The sequence below is a fragment of the Carassius gibelio genome, chromosome A22, assembly GCF_023724105.1.
Source record: "Carassius gibelio isolate Cgi1373 ecotype wild population from Czech Republic chromosome A22, carGib1.2-hapl.c, whole genome shotgun sequence".
NCBI classification, from domain to species: Eukaryota; Metazoa; Chordata; class Actinopteri; order Cypriniformes; family Cyprinidae; genus Carassius; species Carassius gibelio.
Genome location: NC_068392.1, coordinates 13,658,948 through 13,673,949, shown reverse-complemented (window position 1 = coordinate 13,673,949; position 15,002 = coordinate 13,658,948). Strand labels below are relative to the sequence as shown.

The 15,002-nt window shown below is 35.5% G+C and overlaps 1 protein-coding gene across 3 annotated transcripts in view; it reads right to left on the bottom strand.

Annotated features, from left to right (window-relative positions):
* The window catches only part of LOC127943181 (CXADR-like membrane protein), a 168,793-nt gene that overhangs the window by 97,125 nt on the left and 56,666 nt on the right, over positions 1-15,002 (bottom strand). The window lies entirely within an intron of this gene.

Genomic DNA, 15,002 nt, shown 5'->3' with positions numbered 1-15,002 from the left:
AGCGCTTTCCGCACTTGCGCAGACTAAGTCAGAGCGCGCGCAAACATCACACAGCAGGAAGCATGTGTGCCCTCAGATCAGTTGGGTGTGGTTGTGTACAAGAGGTAAAAACGATATGAATACTTTTGTTTGTTTTGTTTTCTTACACAAACCACTCGTTTCGAGTCTTAGGCCATCAATGTGTACTTACGATGGGGAATTGTTTAGTTTGGGCTTCTCTGCGCATGCTCTTTGAGGTGGTGACCATAGACCTGCATTATATGAGTCACAGACAAGAACGGTTTGACCTAAAAATATGAAAATGTAAACTACTGCGGAAACAAAGACACCTACATCTTGGATGCCCTTGAGGTAAGCTAAAACATACCAAAATTTAATTTCAAAGTGAACTATCCCTTTAACTAATTGGATCTGACTTTTTTCAGAGCCAGCTGTTTTTAAATCCTATTCATAATGTTTAACTAAATAAAAATCTAATAGGTTTGACAGTTAACAGATTTATAATGATTCGATGTAATCGGAGTACATAATAAAAATAAAATAATAAAATCAAATAGATGCAAATTCTTAATAAACAATTGTGCCAAGAATCATTTTTCGGAGTGCACGTCACATTCATTCATTAACAAGATTAAAGGTTTTATAGCAAAGAAAGGACTACCTATAAACAACAACACACAGAATACATTCCTGATGAAGTGGAGATGGTGGGCATTAAGTATTGAAGTGTCTAGCGTGTGGTCAAAGTAAACTTCACTTAGGCTTCCTCTGACTGAAGTGAAACTTTTTTTTCTTCTTCTTCTTCTTCCTGTCTGTTCTTCAGAGCTACAGTCTTAACTGTTGTGTGGAGAGAAGGAGATTTCATTCTAACACGTTTTATTTACAGCAACATGAAGATCATTCAGCTTCAGCTCTGTGAGTTTATTAAATTATGTAAATATATTGATATTACCTTCAAATGGCATGAATTGTTTTAAGGTTTACTGTGTTCGTGAGCAGGTAATCCTAATTTTGATGCATGTTTATTTTATATATATATATATATATATATATATATATATATATATATATATTATTTATTTATTTATTTATTTATTATCTTACAGATGTGTTATTCTGCTGTGAAGCTGGTATTTCTGATCTACTGACTGATTTGGGATCAAAAGTGATCATAAACTGTGATCTTGATGAAAATGAGGTTTATTGGATTTTACTAAAAACAGCAGATCCTCCGACACTGATTCTACGAATATTTCCACACCCCAAACCACCTTTTTACCCAAATAAATCATTCAGGAACAAATATTCAGTGCAGTTTAAACATCGTCTGGTTATTAATAATGTGACTGCTGATGAATTAGGAGTTTATTTCTGTATGAACACACGCACTCCTCCAAAACTCAGCACCAGCACCAGAATATACTTCACCGGTGAGTTCATTTATTCATTCAGTGATCAAGACAAATTAGTGATGTGTTTTCTACTACTTCATCTATAACTGAGATTGACGGTTGTTACTGTAACTGTAACATTTACTCAGAAATATCACAATGTACTCTCGCATTGGTTACTCCACACAGAGATGAATGTGCTATAGATATTAAATTCATATTCTTTCCAGAATCAGCTCATCTACCTGAGTGTCACAATCATACATTGGTGAAGTTTATTGATCAGAATCAAACACAATCACAGATTATTATCATCATATCTGCTCTGATGAACGGACTTCTGCTCATTCTGCTGATCGGTGAGTTCATTTTCTTATTGTTCTGAAATTATCAAGCTCTATACACGTTAGTGTAAAAATATAAATATAATGATGTTCTCTGTATAGGTAAAGTTTTTCATTTAGATTTTTTTGTGTGTGTCTTCATATATATTTTTACCATTTAAAAAATAATAATAATAATAATATAACCATTATTAAATAATAATAATAATGCTGTTGCATTCTTAGTATTTGCTGCTGGAAAAAAAGATCGATTGGAAAAATACGTTTATAATGTTGATCTGCAGACAAAAGTAACATATCAGACTCAAGATCTGAACCAGCTGACGGCACAAAGAGGTAAATATGAAGAAATAGCTTTCTTTATTTACTGTTAAATGTCTTTACTGTAGGTTTTGATAATTATTGAGGATCCAAACTGTCATCCCAACAAAATATTGAAGCTTTTAGTTTGGATTCTTTTAAAACAACTGCATCTGGATGATAATATTGTTTTTATTGTTGCTCTTTCAGTTCACTGACCTGGAAAATATTCAGCAACGGAGAGCACCTGTGTGAAAAAATTACATTTTATTCAAATATTGTGTTTGAGTCAAGAACATATTCTTCCTGTGTTTAATTTCATGAGTATTTTGTTTTGAACGAACATTTATGATCCTGTTGCACTCATTAAGTTGTTTTTGTTTATTGGATTATATATATATATATATATATATATATATATATATATATATATATATATAATTATTATTATTTTTTATTTTTTTATTTATTTTTTTACTTTGTGTTCAGCAAATATCTACACAGTGTAACTAGGCTACAGTGCGGTTAAACTCGACTGAAGCTCTAACCAAAACCATAAATATGTTCCAGTGCTTGGTCACTTGGCAGCCAATGACAAACAGAGTCTCTCACCTTTGTGTAGAGTGAAGGTTTAACTGAGTACCAGTGTCTTTATGTGTCTCAGACATTTCTCACAGTTTTCCTAAACTCAAAAGCAGCATTGTTTGTCTTCTTTGTCTGTAGCCTGCGTTATATCTACACATTTAAATAATTAAAATACTCTTCACCCAAGTTTTATATTGCTTTGAATAAAGTTAAAGGGGGGGTGAAATGCTCGTTTTCACTCAATATCCTGTTAATCTTGAGTACATATAGAGTAGTACTGCATCCTTCATAACTCCAAAAAGTCTTTAGTTTTATTATATTTATAAGAGAAAGATAGTCTGTACCGATTTTTCCCGGAAAAACACGAGCGCCTGGAGGCGTGACGTGTGGGCGGAGCTAAAGAATCACGAGCGCCAGTAGGCTTTTGAGTTGAGAGCATGTGGAAGCTGTGACACAGATCCAGAGGCTGAAATTTAACAAGAGCAGCATCAGCAAAGGCTTCTCTATGTGGTATGTACTGAAACTGTATATATTTGCTTAGCGGTTTTGGAAAATGACTAAGTTCCACTTTATGTCGTCTTTTTTTTTAAGCTGTACATGTGGAAAGTGCAGTTTGATGACAACATCGCATGTTGTTTACTTGATGTGCTTACGCGCTGATAGCTAAGTTAACAACACAGAGATATTTGAAGCGGTTTTACTCACCGCATGCGGTTCCAACACACAATCGTGACCCTTTTCCGTTGGGACTGCATTATCCTTAAGAAATAAACGATGTGCAATCCGAAATGCAGGGAACAAACAAAAACACTTGCACAACTCCGTTGATGCTCTGTAAAAATAAACTCCATCCACTGATTCCTTAATGCTGTTTCTCTTTTGGTAATCTGTGCAGGGTTGTCTTGCCCTGGCAACCAAAAACACACTTCTTTTGTGACTTTTCGCGACACTCTCGCTCTGATCAGGCTGTGCTCAGCCTCTCTCTGCTCTACTATACGGGAAGAGCGGTAGAAGAGCGCGCACTTAGGACCCATATAAGGAAATTCCGCTCCATCTAACGTCACACAGAGGTACTCGAAAAAAACTTTCCGAAACTTGTGACAAACCGGAAGAGGTTTTTTTGGAACAAAAATACTCCTTCAAACGTACAACTTAATTTTTGAAACTTTGTCCATGTTTAGCATGGGAATCCAACTCTTTAACAGTGTAAAAAACTCAGTATGCATGGAATAGCATTTCACCCCCCCTTTAAACTTTCAAAGCTTTTGTTAAATATTATACTTGACCTTCACTGGAAAAGTGAAGAAAAATAAATGAAAACAAGGGAAAACGGTGACAGTAAAAAGACAGTTTATTCATGACAAGGTTTTCAAAGCAAAAAATGAAGTACATTCAGGAACATTATTTATAAATATTTGAACTTTCAGAAATCATTACTTTCCTCTGTCTGTTCTGTAGAAGAGAGAAGCTTCATGGTCAGACAAGAGCTGCTTCACTGAAACGCTTCAACAAAACATCACATCCTCGACCACTGTGAAGAAACCCACTATTGCAAACTAAATTTAATTTATTGGTTACTTGTATTTTATTCCTCTGAATTTCTGCATATTTATTACAATATATTTGTTATGTAGTTTTGTATTCAGCAGAAATCTACACAGTATAACAGACTACACAGTGCGGTTAAACTCAACTATAGCACAAACCAAAACCGTAAATATTGGACCTAGAGTTGGGTCCGAGTGCACCTTTGTCGAGTACGAGACAAGACCAAGTCCACAAACATCGAGTCCGAGTCCGAGTCCGAGTCCAAAAGGGGTCGAGTTGGACTCAAGTCCGAGTTCTTAAAGGCCGAGTCCGAGTCGAGTCCGCCCGAGTCCAGAAAGTAATTAAATTAAAAAAGATTATAAATTGGTATTGTACATTTTTACATTCTATTAATATTTTAACCTTTCAACCCATTAAACCAATGGCAATATAAAAATGTGATAAAAAAATACCACTGTTACATCTATTCATTGCCATTGAACATTTTTATTTTATGTCAACAGAACTAGTTTTGTTAATTTTTCAAGTATTTTGTTAAACATCGGAAAGTGTGATAAAACTATATATATATATATATATATATATATATATATATATATATATATATATATATATATATACACTTTTTTTTTTAAGATAGGGGCTACATGTTTCTAATCTGTATATTGTAGATTATGTATGGGCCAAAGGGGTTTTGTTTTCAGGGAAGTTGGACAATAATTAAGACTCTAAAGACTCCATGTTTAATATGAATAAGGGATGATTTATGAAATATCTGTACTGTATTTATAGTTAATGATGACAGATTCACAAACTGAGTTTGTAGTAAACAGAACATGAACACGAGTAGAGCAGCTGATGATACTGAACTGCAGCATGTGCCGGTGTCCTAACATTTTATCCTACCCTGTCAGATTTTCCTACCCGGGTTTTGAGCGATTCTCGTTCTCGAGTCAAGAACCGGTTGTATCAGTTTTCAGATCATCAGTAAACTGAACCGAAAACCGTTTCTTTCGGACGCGTCCGATTCGAGAACCGAGGAGCTGATGATACTGCGCATGCGTGATTCAGTATGAAGCCGAATGACTCACAGCGCGTCTGAACCGAACTGATTCTTTTGGTGATTGATTCTGAACTGATTTTGTGCTAATGTAATGAGTGCGGGTAAACCGAGGGCTTGAATGAAGGGCAATCTGACGAAACGTAAGTTCATTTAATAACAAATACATCGCAATGGATTATGTATCCGGTGAACTGTTTTTTTTTTCAACCGGTTTATTGAATCGAACCGTCCGAAAGAACCGGTTCGCGGAAAAGAATCGAACTTCCCATCACTAATCCACACTGATATCCAGTGAGTGGTGCGTGTGTGCCTGCCGGTGTGGTGCAGTAAAATGACAGAAGGGGAGACATTCATTAATTTATCATTTCAATTTTATGCTGGCTTTACATGACGTGGACTCGACTGTACTCGGAATATTTTCAGAGTCCAAAATGTTCAAGTCCGAGTACAAATTCACCCGAGTGCGTGACAAGTCCGAGTTCATTCAAAATTGGATTCGAGTCCGAGTCCAAGTTCGAGTACCCCAACTCTAATTGGACCATTGGTTGGTCACTCGGTCGTTTAACAACCAATGACAATTAGAGTATGTCACCTTTGTCTAGAGAGGAAGTTTAACCCTATATTTAAGTGTTTCTCAGTACATTCATACATTTATGTGTCTCAGTTCCCACAGTTCTCTTAAACTCAAAGCAGCATTGCAGTTTGTTTTTCTACTGTATTTCCACACATTTAGTGTTAAAGTGTTTGACGAGTGTTGTGAAGCAACTTCACACGTACTGACTGAAGTTTGTATTGCTTTGAATGTCCAACAGTAATAAACTACTGCTGTCAAAGTTGCTGTTGAATATTCACACATCATCTTTGTATGTAAAGGTCTTGGCTTGACTTCTGTACAAATGTAATTGTTTTTGGTGAGTGAAAAAAAAAAAAAACAGTTCCTGTTTACTTGAAAACACGATTTATTCATGGAATCTGGATTTCACAGCACCAAAGGAATTAATTGTAACATTGTAAAAGCATATTTAAGCATCAAACAGCTTCTCTCTCGCTGATCAACTTGAAGTGTGTAATCCTGTTCATGCTGGCTATAACATAAATGACCTGCAGTGGGCAGCATAGGATTTTTATTTTTCATATATAGGCTACTCATATAGATTTACAACTCAAATTAAATGGTGAATAGGTTCATTAATGTAGAGAGAAAAACCAATCTGTTACCTGCCTTCCTTTTGTCATCCACCGTCACACACTCAACCTACAGCACACTTCACCACTAGAGGCTCTCTAGACCCCCAGTGTCTCCTTACAGCTCACACAATCACCAAACTGAAGAGACAGCAATCCACACTTCATCAAAACACTGACCTCTATAGTTACACCAGTGAACAACACTGAAGATAAATGTAATTGATACTGTCATTTTATTATTTAAAATGATTGGCTTCTGTCATACTTCTAAACATTCCATACTGTGCAAGTTAGTGCATGTTTCACCAAACGAAAAAAATATAAATCTCGCTTATCAGCATTTTTCTGAAATGTCAGACATATTATCATTGCTTGATCAAGACACGAATGCAGATCCTCCAGTGACGTCCTCGATTTGACTTGCAAAGAAACTGAATGAGAGAAACAAAAGGGTCTAACATTCAGCTTTCTCGTGAATTTGCCATTCAAATTTCATTAAGATTTGTTCATAAGTATATACAGGTGCTGGTCATCTAATTAGAATATAATCAAAAAGTTGATTTCACTAATTCCATTGAAACTTGTAAATTATATTCATTCATTTCACACAGACTTATATTTCAAATGTTTATTTCTTTTAATTTTGATGATTATAACTGACAACTAAAGGAAAATCCCAAATTCAGTATCTCAGAAAATTAGAATGTAACTTAAGACCAATACAAAGAAAGGATTTTTAGAAATCTTGGCAAACTGAAAGTATGAACATGTACAGCACTCATTCCAAAGCCTAGGAGCTGCAACAGAAAATGCCCGATCGCCTTTACATTTTAAACGCGTTCATGGAACTACAAGAAGCAACTGATCATTTGAGTGCAGAGATCTGCTGGATTGACAGCGGCTGATTAAATCAGTAACATACTGGGGGCTAGATCAAGCAGAGATTTCAAAATGTATAACAGCACTTTGTATTGAATTCTGTAACGTATGGGTAACCAATGTAGTTTAATTAAAACCGGAGTAATGTGTTCTCTCTTCTTAGTACCCGTTAAAAGTCTGGCAGCTGAGTTCTGAACAAGCTGCAAACGGGAGAGAGAAGCCTGACTCACACCGAGATACAATACATTACAATAATCTAAACATGAAGACACAAAGGCTTGAACAACTTTCTCCATATCATTAAAAGTAAGAATAGATTTCAATTTAGATATTGATCTATATATAAGATGGAAGAAACTATTCTTAACCACAGCATTAATTTGCTGCTCAAATTTAAGCTCAGAGTCAAAAATGACTCAAAATTTTCTCACGTTAGACAGTTTTTTCCCAGGAAAAAACCCCAGGCAGTCATCATCTACACACCACTTATTTACAAATAAAATGAGCTCAGTCTTATCCTCATTTAATTGGAGAAAGTTATTTGCAAGCCAGCACTTAACTTCTGCCAAACAAGCATGAAGAGACTGAATGGCACTTTTATGCCCATGTTTCAGTAGTACATAAATTTGAGAATCACCTGCATAAAAATGATACTGAATCCCAAATTTCTCAAAAATAGAACCTAGAGGGAGCATATAAAGGGAAAATAAAATTGGTCCCAGTATTGAGCCCTGTGGAACCCCACACATAAGTGGGGCAATGGAATAAAAATAATCCCCTAAGCTGACTGAAAGAGTCCTATCCTTCAAATAGGAAGAGAACCATTTCAGGGCTAAGCCCTGAATACCAACCGGATCCCTAAGATGATCAATGAGAATGTTATGATCAACTGTATCAAATGCCGCTGTAAGATCTAACAACAGCAAGACAACGCGGTTTCCAGAATCAACACCTCGTAGGATATCATTAGACACCCTCAAAAGAGCGTATTCTGTACTATGACCAACTCTAAAACCTGACTGGAATTTATCGCAGATGTTATTCCTAATTAAAAAGTCATTAAGCTGTGCGTGCACAATTTTTTCTAGTATCTTTGAAATAAAAGGCAATTTTGAAATCGGACGAAAACTACTCATATCAAATGGGGTTTTTTTTAAAAGAGGCTGAATAACTACATGCTTAAAACTAACCGGAACAACACCAGATGACAAACTAATATTTATAATCGACAGAATACTTGGGCCAATTGAATCAAGTACCTGCTTAAACAGAGAAGAAGGGAGCACATCACCAGAAGACCTGGTGGACTTCATATTAACAGTTATATCCTTAAGCTCCTGCAAAGAAACAGCCATGAAACTGGTCAGTTGGTTTTGGGGGGCAACAGAAACAATAAAATCATTGCCAACAGATGAAACTAGAGATCTAATTCCATCAACCTTACCAATAAAAAAGTTTAAAAACTCTTCACACATGTCAGCAGAAGGAGTTAATGTAGGAGTAGCAGTAGGATGAAGAACAGCATTTGCAGTAGACAAAAGTATTCTAGAATTATTACAGCTTCTGGAGATGATGACAGAAATAATTTGATCTAGCCAATTTAACAGCTCTTTGATACTCATTCAAACGGTTCTTCAAAATCTCATAAGAGACTTGTAATTTATTTTTAACCCATTTGCGTTCGGCCCTCCTACACTCCTGCCTAAGAGCATGGGTAGTACTGTTCAACCAGGGCTGCGATTTGACTTTTCTTCCCCTGACTTTGACAGGAGCCACAACATCTAAAATCTCTAAGCAAGAAGAGTTAAACTGATCGACTAACTCTTCTAAACTCATACAGGGAGAGTGTGACTCGATCAATGAAAATGAAGGAGAGACATTAAAGACAGCTGAAAAACTACTCGCTGTACATGGATTAAGTATGCAAGACGAAATCGAGGGAGAAACAGTATTACCCGGCGCAACACAAGGAAAGTTAGAACTTTAAATAACAGTCTTATGGTCAGAAAAAACTGTATCAACAATCTTCACGCTATCAATAGAAAATAAAGATAAAACAAGGTCAAGTGCATGACCACGTTCATGAGTTGGACCTGAAACACATTGCAAAAAGTCACTCATAATAGACTCATAATAAATTTAAATATTCTTTGACCGGGGGATTTGAAGGACAGCACACATGTATATTAAAATCCCCCAGAATTAAAATACTGTCAAAAGAAGGGACAATACCAGATAAAATTCAGAAAACTCCTGTATAAAATCCCCATGAGAGTATGGGGGTCTATAAATCAAAATGCATAAAACAGATTTAAAAGAATTCACCATAATTAACTGAGATTCAAAAGAGCTAAAAGACACAGAAGGTGAAAGTCTACACTTAAACTTGTCTTTAAAAACAACTGCAATTCCACCACCACGACCAACAGACCTAGGGGTACTGAAAAACTGCAGCCTGGAGGAGAAAGTTCAGAAAGAGAAGTCATTTCACCAGGATTAAGCCAAGTCTCAGTTATAAATAAAAAAATCAATTTCATGAGAAAGAAAAAGATCGTTCAGGATAAAGGTCTTATTTGCCAGAGATCTTGTGTTTATCAAGGCCATTGTCACTGGAGTGGGAGTGGCATAAAAAGAGGATCACAGAGAGGAATCATAGAATGGTACCAGCCCATTGCCACATAAATAGCGAAGATTCCGATTATTAACTCCTCAATCTGCAGACTGTTGCTTCACGTACACCATCCGCGAGGACTGAGGCATCAGCACCGAAGATGTAAAGATAGTCACAATGTATGAACATCTCAAGTTCACGATCACGGACTCCGCCATCAAAGAAACTGGTCTGATGACTGGAAACTTTCCGATCCTTTTCGATCTCACAGGGACTCCAGCACGCTTCCCACGCTTCCTTCGCTGTTTCGTCCAAATGTTAGGACCATGTTAGGACTGAGTCTTAAGAACTAGTTTGACCAACTAGCAGTGGCCAAGGGGAAATCAGTCTTACTTTTCAAGTGCAGATATGACCAACCTAGTTTTCAAGACTGAATTAAAAAAGTTATGACCAGTCTTGGAGAAAAGAAATCAGATTACTAACTTTTTAAAACTGGTATAAACCGTTGGACCCAGGTCTAAAGTTTCACTTTCTTACTTTCATTTTCTTTTCTGTCGGACTGAAACTAGCAAAAAATGTTTGTGCCACACTGCACTGAATATTTGATTGGGCCCATCAAGTTAAGTTTTATAATTAATATTAGGATAAAATGTTGTAAAGATCTGAAACAGAACAATATGTTTAATCTGATAGGAGCAACAGTATCTACAGTAGAATGCTATAAAACAGTGTCCATACGGATAGTTTCTACATCGAGTTCATATGCATTTATAGTTAGGCAGAGCAGTTCAGACAAATCAAAAAAGTTTCTGTCTGGATAGAATATCAGTTTTACCAATTGAAAAACATGATGATGTGATATGACTAATACACACACTGAGCCAGTTTTAACAAGGTAGCAAACTCTATGATATCATGACTTTGAAGTACAATATCTTTAATATCAATTCCATGTGATTTTACAAATTACATAATAAACATGTTAAAAATATTTATTTATAAATATTTTGAAAGTCCTTCACAGCATGGGACATGCACTGTATGTCTGACACAATACATGTTTTGATTGAAAATATATAATGTTTTTTTAATATTTCATATATAAACCTGAGGGTAAATTATTATTATTTTTTTTAAATCAAATTGAATAAACAGTTACTGTTTTCATGAAGTTTCTATATGGACACATATTTTGAAGTCTTGGCTACAAAAATGATTAAAAATATATAATTGGTGAATGGTTCGTCTGTTATCAAGCTTCACTTAATATTTACGTGTCAGTGTGTGTTTTTCATACGTCTCGGTCAGTATTTCTATGTGTTTGTACAGTATGTACAGTAACTGAAAATTATTTAATTATTTATTTTGGGAATGTTCTGGTATGATTCACAGCTTCCAGACCAATGATGAGCTTAAATAAGGTTTAGCAAAATAAATTTTATTAGACATTAAATTTTAAAAATGCAAATGTAATGTCAAGTGAATTTAAGATATAAGTACAGTGATACATTCATGACTATTTATTTATAGGTATGTATTTTTTGACAGTGTCAAGAACAAAGTGAATGCAGGTCACATCCTCGACCCCTGTGATATTTCATATGAATGAACCCTTATACTGCTGCTGCACTCATTATTAGTTATTTTTGTTTAAATATATGGATATATACTATTTGTTATTAGGGCCCAAGAACTGCGGTGCGAGGACAATCTTGGAATTGCTCTGTTTTTTTATTATTATTATTATTATTCTCCCCAATGAATCAAATTTTTGAGGGCCTAAACATACTTGAAAAGTAATGAAACTTTTCACACCTCAAAACTGGCGAAAATTTACGTCTGATGGGTTTCAGAAGTGGGTGTGGCAAAAAATGTCCAATCTGCCCCAAACTTCACATGTTTGATAACACTTCAGCCCTGAACAGATCTATATGCCCATATTCCATATTCCAAAATCCAGTTATAGTCATATAGCGCCACCAGCTGGCAGCAGGAAGATTTCCATATATAAATGACTGACATATTCCTCTTATATTTACCACTTTAAATGCATATTTCTCACTGTTTACTGTTTTACTAAATCCACCTGTTGGCGGGGAGCCCGGGTTTGAGGGCCCGTTCATCGCTGCTTGCAGCTTTAATGTAGTTTTATATTCAGCAAATATCTACACATTGTAACTAGGCTACAGTGCGGTTAAACTCGACTGAAGCTCTAACCCAAACCATAAATATGTTCAAGTGGTTGGTCACTTGGTCCCTTGACAGCCAATGACAAACAGAGTCTCTCACCTTTGTTTAGAGTGAAGGTTTAACCGAGTACCAGTGACTCAGACAGTTAACTTAAACTCAGATGGAAAAAGCTGCATTATTTGTCTGCAGCCTGCATTATATCTACACACTGTCTTTACAGTTTAAAAGATAAAAGTTTTATATTGCTTTGAATATAGTTCAACTTTCAAAGCTTTTGTTAAATATTCATACTTCACCTTCACTTTAAAAGTGAAGAAAAAATAAATAAAAACAAGGGAAAACGGTGACAGTAAAAAGACGGTTTATTCATGACAAGGTTTTCAAAGCCTAATCTAAGTCTAATCTAAGGCCTGTGCGATATTAAATTGTGAAGATCTTGAGTTTTCGTTAAAAGATGTGTCCATGGCGCCGTGACAAAGTTTGATGTCTCGCCATGGAAATAATGTTATAACTCAGGCATAAAATGTCCGATCTTCCCCAAACTTCACATGTTTGATAAGATTCCTGGCTTGAACAGATCTGAAGGCCATTATTCGATTGGGTGTGGCAAAATGGCTCAACAGCGCCACCTATACACTTTCAACGGAGTGCTCCTCGAGCTACATTTCATGTACATGTACGAAAATCGGTACAAACATGTAACACACCAAATACCTACGAAAAAGTCTCCTGGTACTAAACCGAATCCCAACAGGAAGTCGGTTATTTTTAAATGTTACATTTTTGTTGGTTTTGCAATTTTCAGTGGTTGTACTTTAACGTACAGGGGAAAATTGCAACTGTTACGACCACAGCCATAACACACGAGAGGACATAGACAACACAGCTCGTACAATAGGGAATTTATTAACGAAATGATAGACATAACAACAGGAAAATTAAGGGGGGTAGGACACGACAATAAGGCACACAGAGATTTTTCCCATTTTCCCCATTACCAATAATGGAATAGTCAAATATATAAATAAAGATTTAGAAAAAGAAAGAACTAAATTCTCTGCAGGTCATTCATGAAAGTTCAGAATTACTACCAGTTTTGGTAAAGGTATTTTTGAACTGAAGGTATATGTACATTTTGATCTTGTAAGGCTTTGTAACGAGGATATGCTACTGAAGACAACAACATCAGGATCATAGTTGTGTGTGAGTTTATTACATGTCATTTACATAACGTGTTTGGAAAGCTTAAGGCACTCTTCCTATATGTAACATTATGAAATCATTTTAAGAAAATTAGCTTTTCATTACTTTGTGTTTGATTTGTTAACTGTTCATACAGTGTGGTTTATATCAGATTTTAACATGAAAAACTAAAATTAAATGGAGGTCATTTGTTTACAGAGAATAACCATCCCAGCTTCCTTCAGTCACCTTCACATCATCAACCTGCAGCACACTTAACCACTAGAGGCTCTCTAGATCCACTATGACTGATCATTACTGCTCACAGAACAATCATCGAACTCAAGGCACTTTAAGGCATTAAGCACTTCATCAAGAAACATAACACTTACAGTCAGTTCACATTCAATATTTAACAGTTATACCACTGAACACTGAAAATTAATGTCATATTTATTTAGTAAGATCACTGGTTTGTGTCATATTCAGTGCTGTGCATGTTTACACACACACACACACACAGATATATAGTAATTTCTGCACATATTTAAACAGTTATGTGTTTAATACACTCTCATGTTTGGTCTTTAGTTCACTGCTGGATCATGACAAGAATGCATATCTTCCAGTGACGTCTCAATTTGACTAGCAAATTATATGAAAGAGAAAAACAAAAGGGTCTAACATACAAACTTCACATGAATTTGCCATTCAAATTTCTTTCAGATTGGTTTATAGTCATATCAGTATATAGCTGTGGTTTTGTGTGCTTCCTTGGTTAAAACAAATCAACCTTTTTGGTACAACTTTCTGGTATATTCCTGTTATACATGTTATCATGTTAGTATTTGACTTCAGTTTGAAATAATATTCATCTAGGAAATATCTGACATACAAAATCAAATCATTTTGCATTATATGTATTATATAATTTTATGTTTCTATATCTGGTTGCCCAACCCTGCTCCTGGTAATTGACTGTACTACAAAGTTTAGCTCCAACCCTAATCAAACACAGCTGTCTTTAATTTGTATTTGATCCCCGAAGACCTTAATGTACGGTACACAGAAGTTTGTTCTCAGAGTGATCAGACTGGTTTTCAAATAAATGTTGTGACTCATTCAGTTTGCATGTCAGCTGATGTTTGATGTTAAACATTCACTCAGGCGTGGAGTTACTGTGGTGACACTCAGCTCCAGGGGCCTGTACCATGAAACTAGATTAGCTGGATAGGCAGGTAAGTTTCAGGTTAGTTTGCACCAATCCTGGATTTTAGGTACCACGTAAGTGGCTTGGCTTTTAGCAGCATTCGTTGCCATAGTAACTTACACTCCACGGCTAACCTGCTCCGGGTTAGAGATCTCAAACTGAAGTTTGACCAATCAGATGTGAGAGAATTGACACGTTTTACACAAAGTCACTTCAGTTTATCTTGCTCTTATTGTGATTCATTTTATTATCATTGTATATCTTTTACACACAAGCAATTAATAAATAAATATTAATGTATACAGATCATGTAACATAAATAAGTTGTAGTATCAAAAAATTTCACAAATAAAAATTCTGACCTTACATGTTCGAGTCTTTATCATTATATATTTTCAAATGTATAAACTAAGTTAACAAGTTTCACTTGTCACTGCACTGATAGAGCAAGATTATTCATTTTATTTGTCCTCCTTTTTGTCATACTCTTCAATCTCATCCTGTAACTCTT